The sequence below is a fragment of the Psammomys obesus genome, unplaced genomic scaffold (genome assembly GCF_907164565.1).
Source record: "Psammomys obesus unplaced genomic scaffold, mPsaObe1.curated_primary_1811, whole genome shotgun sequence".
Taxonomy (NCBI): domain Eukaryota; kingdom Metazoa; phylum Chordata; class Mammalia; order Rodentia; family Muridae; genus Psammomys; species Psammomys obesus.
In genome coordinates, this window is record NW_026591560.1 from 1,626,533 (window position 1) to 1,632,919 (window position 6,387).

Consider the following 6,387-nt stretch of genomic DNA (forward strand, 5'->3'; position numbering starts at 1 on the left):
CATATCAATAGAAGCCCTAACCAAGACAGTGGTGCATCACTTTAATCCCAGCACAAGGGAGGCAGAGGCAGGCAGATCTCTCAAGAGTTTGAGGCCAGCCTGGTCTATGTAGAGAGACCTTGTCAAAAAAAAAAAAAAAAAAAAAAAAAAAAGCCTGCAAGGAAAGATTTAGAAACAAGCTGTTGGTTTGGCATGATGGCACACACCTGTAATCCCAGCACTCAAGCAGAGGAAGGCAGATCTCTGTGAGTTCGAGGCCAGCCTGGCCTACAAAATGATCCCAGGATAGCCAAGGCTACACAGAAAAACCCTGTCTCGGAAAAAAACACACACAACAACAACAAAAAACAAGCAAGCCCCAACTTGGGGAGCTGATAACCCTTGTCCTCTGGCTTCTAAACACAGGAAACATTTAGTGGTCCACTTTGCAAGGTGACTTGTCAACCTCAGAAGTGGCATGCATGAGCTTTTGTGTTTTAACCAAGCCAGACATGAACTCTCGGCCTGCCCCTCCCTTGCCTTAGACGCAGGCCTGTGAACACTAAACCACCAGGCCACGACTAACAAGCTGTAGCTACAGCCTGCGGCCCGCCCACCCTTAGCCGTTATGGGGGTCCATGAGGACCTTCTGGGGAGCTGCAGCATGTATTAATCAGCCTGTTGCTTCTGAAGGCTTGTAGAGAACAGTAATCCTGACCCTGCCCCGCAGTGGACAGAGCTCTGGTCTTTTTAGTCTCAGGAAGATGTGCAGGCTTAGGTGCAGATGGAGACTTAGTGGGAAGTTTCCAGTGAGTTCAGGGGGAGCCCCAGAAGCAAGGGAAAGAGAAAGCAAGGGCTCCCCTGTCACTAGGCATGAATGGCAGCCCAGGACTGTTGCCTGGGCCCACGTCAAATGGGGCTGGGGATGATCTGGGAAGGCCAGACAGACATTTAAGACCCAAACAAACAAACAAAAAAAAAAATGTAATAAATAATACATTTTTAAAATGGAAAAAAAAATTTAAGACCCAAACAAAAAGGTTATGAACCCAGACATGCCACCAAAAGGTTCTTGTTTGCTCTTGTCAGGAAGTTGGTGCCAAGCAACTGCCAACTCCCTTTCCTGGTCCTCACTTAATCTGCATCACCAGCCTCCTGCAGCAGCTGGCATCCTCAGGGCTCGCCTGTGCGCCTGCGCTTGAGCATACTGGCAGTGGAGAGTACAGTCTGGCAAGACCCCATCTGCCTTACAACTTTCTTTGGTGGCATCTTCCCCCCCCCCCCAAGTCTGGTCTGGAGTGTGCCCTTGACACAAGAGCTCAGGGCAAATTGATGGCTCTGAAGAAATGGTTCTGCCCCCTACCCTGGGCATAATCTTCACTCCCAGAAGGAAACTGCCACCCTCTTTTAGGCGTGGCTGCCCTTTAGGAGTCAAGAAGTCCCTTCTCTGGGAGGTCAGAGCTGCTGAGGGGAACAAAAGCCCCTCATAGCTCCCACTCGTGGGAACTCAGTTTAGTGCCAGAAGCAAAGCTAGGGAATCGGAGCCATGAGGGGCACCCAGGGGCAGGAGGGCTGGGCCGACGCCAGGACACTGTCCTGCTTTCTGGAGCCACGCTGGGTGTAGGTTTCCTTCCCTTGACCTCAGGTTCCTTGGCTCTGCCACCTCCCCTAAGCTGAGTCCTCACTTTGCTGGCCCCAGGCTTGGCTGAATCACTTGACTTTCTGCACACGCAGGTCAGCTCCTCCCTCCAGCCCAGAGCTTCTAACTCCCAGAGAGGACTTCGCTAACTAGGAATGGGGGCAGCTTTTGTTTGGTTGTTTTGTTTTTTTGAGACAGGGTTTCCCTGTGTAGCCTTGGCTGTCCTGAACTCACTTTGTAGACCAGGCTGGCCTCGAACTCAGAGATCCATCTGCCTCTACCTCTACCTCTGCCTCTGCCTCTGCCTCCCGGAATGCTGGGATTCCAGGCATGTGCCACCATGCCCAACTGGGTGTTTTAACATTTTTAGAAATCGTTTTTTTAGGATATATAACAAGCTTCCGCTTTTGGAGGTTGTAAAGAATATTTATTTGACAATTTGACATGTATGTGCCTGATACGTGTGTGCATCATGAGCAGGCATGCAGGAACATTCTTTTTTTTTTTTTTTTTTTACTTTTAAAACTAAACAACTAAGGCAGGCGTGGTGGCGCACACCTGTGATCCCAGCACTCAGGGAGGCAGAGGCAGGCGGTTCACAGAGTGAGTCCAGGACAGACAGGGCTGTTACAAACAAACAAACAACAACACCCAGGCGTGGTGGCGCACACCTGTGATCCCAGCACTCAGGGAGGCAGAGGCGGATCTCTGTGAGTTTGAGGTCAGCCTGGTCTCCAAAACAAGTCTAGGACAGCCAAGGCTGCACAGAGAAACCCTGTCTCAAAAAACCAAAAAAAAAATCAATAAAGGGGACTGGAGAGGTGGCTCAGAGGTTAAGAGCACTGTCTGCTCTTCCAGAGGTCCTGAGTTCAATTCTCAGCAACCACATGGTGGCTCACAACCATCTGTATCGGGATCTGATGTCCTCTTCTGGTATGCAGGTGGACGTGAAGATAAAGCACTCATATACATAAAATAAATAAATATATTGAAAAACAAACAACAAAACTAAACCACTGGACTGGCCAGGCATGGTGGTGATATGATAGCATATATCTGTAATCCTAGAGGATGATCAAGAATCCAGGGCCGCTGGATGGTGGTGGCACACGCCTTTGGTCCCAGCACTCAGGAGGCAGAGGCAGGAGGATCTCTGAGTTTGAAGCCAACCTGGTCTACAGAGCAAGTTCCCAGACAGCCAGGGCTATACAGAGAAATTCTGTCTCAAAAAAAAAAAAAACAAAAAAACAAAAAAAGCCCAGGGCCAGCCTCAGCTACACAGGGAGTTCAAATTGGAAAGGCTCTTCTAAGGTCCTGTTTGCTTTAGCGTGTAAGGCTGTAAGGGCAGTTTGAGGCCCCAGAACAATGTAAGCCAGGGGGCTGGAATCTGAATCAGGAATCTGTCTCTTCTCATCTGTCATACACTGATGGACTCAGCCACCCCATTAGGATGGCTTGAGTCGTGGGAACCCCAGCCCTGTGCTTGGGATACCCAGAGCATACCCAGAACTGAGAGAGTGGGATCTGGGCCTAGGAAGGGTGATGTGATGTTATTATCCTAAATCCAGCTTTGAGAGGCTGGCAGGGGTCGGGGGCTAAGCTTTACATCCAGCCGTAAAGGAAGCTTCGGACAACATTTGAACCTTACAGTCACAGGGGCAAAGGTCAGGGTTGGATGGGCATGGTGGGGATGGGCAGTTTGGTTATTTTTAAGATTTATCTTTATGAAAAAAAAAAAAAAGAAAAAAAAAAGATTTATCTTTATGATGTTTATATATGTGTGGGACTAGGAGTTTAGGGAGCCAGAGGGGTCAGAAGCCACTGGCAGTTATGAACCAGGTTGTGGATGCTGGGAATTCTACAAAGATGTCCAAGAAGACAGACAGACACCAAAGAAGACAGACATCCAATACAGGCTTAATCAACTGTGTTCAGGCAATTGGCCACTGCTCACATACCCTCAATCGTCCTGCTCTCTGTGGGAATGCCCTGGAAATGCCTAGGGTCCTAGAGTAGACTGTCCTCCGAGCAGACTGAGCCAAAGCCAGCTCCACATTCCCAGCCCCACCCTCCTGCTCCAGCCCCCAGGCTCCTCCCAGCCCAGAGCCTGCCTGACAGCTGAGAACCTGCAGCTGCCCTGGCTCAGAGGCCCCTCAAAGGTCTCAAGGACAGCTGCTGCCCATGACCCCACTGACCCTGGTTCCTGAACATTACTCTCTGACAGCCCAGCCAGCCCTGTCTCCACTGCCCACTCCACACTCCTGATCATCTAGGCCCTCCAGGGCTGTCCCAGCACACCACAGGAGCACAGACATGAGGGGTGAGTCAGCAGCATGAGAAGCTGGTCTCCAGGCCCCCGTGCTGTTCAGAGGGAGATTTCCCACCCGGCAGGAACAGTATTGGGAAGGGAGGGAGGGCTCCCCTCTGGCCCTCTTGTTACACTGAGTCTATTCCGACAGCTCTCTTAGACAGGCCAGAGGTCACCTCTCACAGGACAAGCATCGATGGACAACAAAGTCATCCCTAACTCCAAGGGGGTTTCTCTTGAAGCCTACTGTTCCCATGAGTGCCCGAGGCCCCCTAGAACGTTTCTGGTGACAGAAGTTGCCCCTAGGGATATGTGTCACAGGGCTTGGAAGCACCCCCTTATCCTGTTCAAGGCTGCCCTTGAACTCTTGGTCCTCCTACCTCCTGAGTGCTAGAATTACATGGGTGTGTCATCACGCCCAGTTTATTCAGTCGATAATGATCACACCCAGAGCCTCACTCATGCCGGGGAAACATTCTGACCATTGAGCTACATCACCAGCCTTATTTTCTTTTTACATTTATTTATTTGGGTGGGGCCTGTGTGCCACAGCATGCATGTAGAGGTCAGAGGGCAACTTGTGAGAGCTGGTTCTCTCCTTCTACCATGTTGGTTCTGGAGACAGAGTCCACTCATCAAGCTAGATGAGTGCTTTTATCCGCTGAGCCATCTCACCAGCTTTTTTAAAAAAGATTTTTTATTTTATTTTAATAATAATAATAATAATTATTGCAGACCAGGCTGGCCTCGAACTCACAGAGATCCACCTGCCTCTGCCTCCCTGAGTGCTGGGATTAAAGGCATGTGCCACCACGCCCAGCTCTATCTTTATTATGTTTAATTCACGTGGGGGGGAGGGGGCTATGTGCATGTGAGTTTAGGTACCCTAGGAGGCCAGAGGGGTCAGAACCCACTGGTGCTAGAGTTCCAGACCGTTATGAAGCACCTGATTGTGGAGGCTGGGAATTGTCAGAAGATGCTCTCAGCCACTGAGCCATCTTTCCAGCCATAATCCTGCCTTTAACAACAGAAATTATCACAACTTTCTTGCCACTTAGCTCCGGAAGTGCTCCACAACCTGTCACGCTTGATCCCCAAGGACGAGGACAGTCTTGCTCACTGTTGTCTCTCCGTTCAGGCAGAGCCCATGGAAATGCACCACCTCCGCAGAGCAGGGACCACAGTCTCGCACCGCCATGCCTGGCTGGAATTAAACTTCAACATGAGTCTCCTCAGGGGACGGTGTGTATCCAAACCACAGCAAGCAGTCTGCAAAATCTATTGCTGACAGCAAACAGCAGAGGCGCCACAGAAGATGGCTTTCCCATCCCCTTCAGAATCATTTGTCCCCAACAGTGGGTCCTGCCTACCCTGTGACTTCTATCCGTGACTGCAAAATTTGGGGGATCAGCTTGTCTAAATATTTAGCATTTGTGTAAAAAAGATGAGAGGGGCCTGGGTTACTGGCAATTCTGGGAGTGTTTGTGAAAGCTGATAATGCCGTCTTCTCTGGGAGACACGGGTGTCTGGAGGTCAGGGTCACTGGGAAACTGACCCATGAAACTTGTGAGTTTAAGCCACATGAAAAGATACCTCTTTGGAAAAGTAATTAAAAAAAAAAGAAATGTGAGTCTAGATTTGGCATGGGAATGCAACTTGTAATCCCAGCATTTGGAAGACAGAGGCAGGGAGTTAATATAAGTCCAAAGCCAATCTACATGAGGAGTATCTTACTTAGGGTTCCTGTTGCAGTGATGATGAGACACCATGACCACAAAGCAAGTTGGAGAGGACAAGGTTTATTTATCTTACCATTCCGCATCTAGAGAAAGTCAGGACAAAAACTGAAACAGGGCAGGAACCTCGAGGCAGGAGCTGATGCAGAGGCTGTGGAGGGGTGCTGCTTACTGGCTCGCTTAGTCTGTTTTCTTATAGAACCCAGGACCACCAGCCCAGGGATGGCTCCATAATGGGCTAAGCCCTCCCCTTTCAATCAGGAATTAAACAAATGCCTGATAACTGGATCATTTTTGTTTGTTTTTTGAGACAGAGTTTCTCTGTATAGTCCTAGCTTTGCTGGAACTTGCTCTGTAGACCAGGCTGGCCTTGAACACAGAGATCCGCCTGCCTCTGCCTCCTGAGTGCTGGGATTAAAGGCATGTGCCACCATTATCTGGCTCAATAACTAGGTCTTATAGAGGCATTTTTTCCCAATTGAGGTTTCTTTCTTTCAGATACCTCTAGCTTATGTCAAGTTGACACTAGCCAACACAGTGAGTTTGAGACCAGCCAGAGTTACACAGTGAGACCTTGTCTCTAAAAAACAAAAAGAGGCAGAGGCAGGAGGATCTCTGTGAGTTGGAGACCAACCTGGTCTACAAAGTGAGTTCCAGGACAGCCAAGGCTACACAGAAAAGAAGAAGAAGAAGAAGAAGAAGAAGAAGAAGAAGAAGAAGAAGAA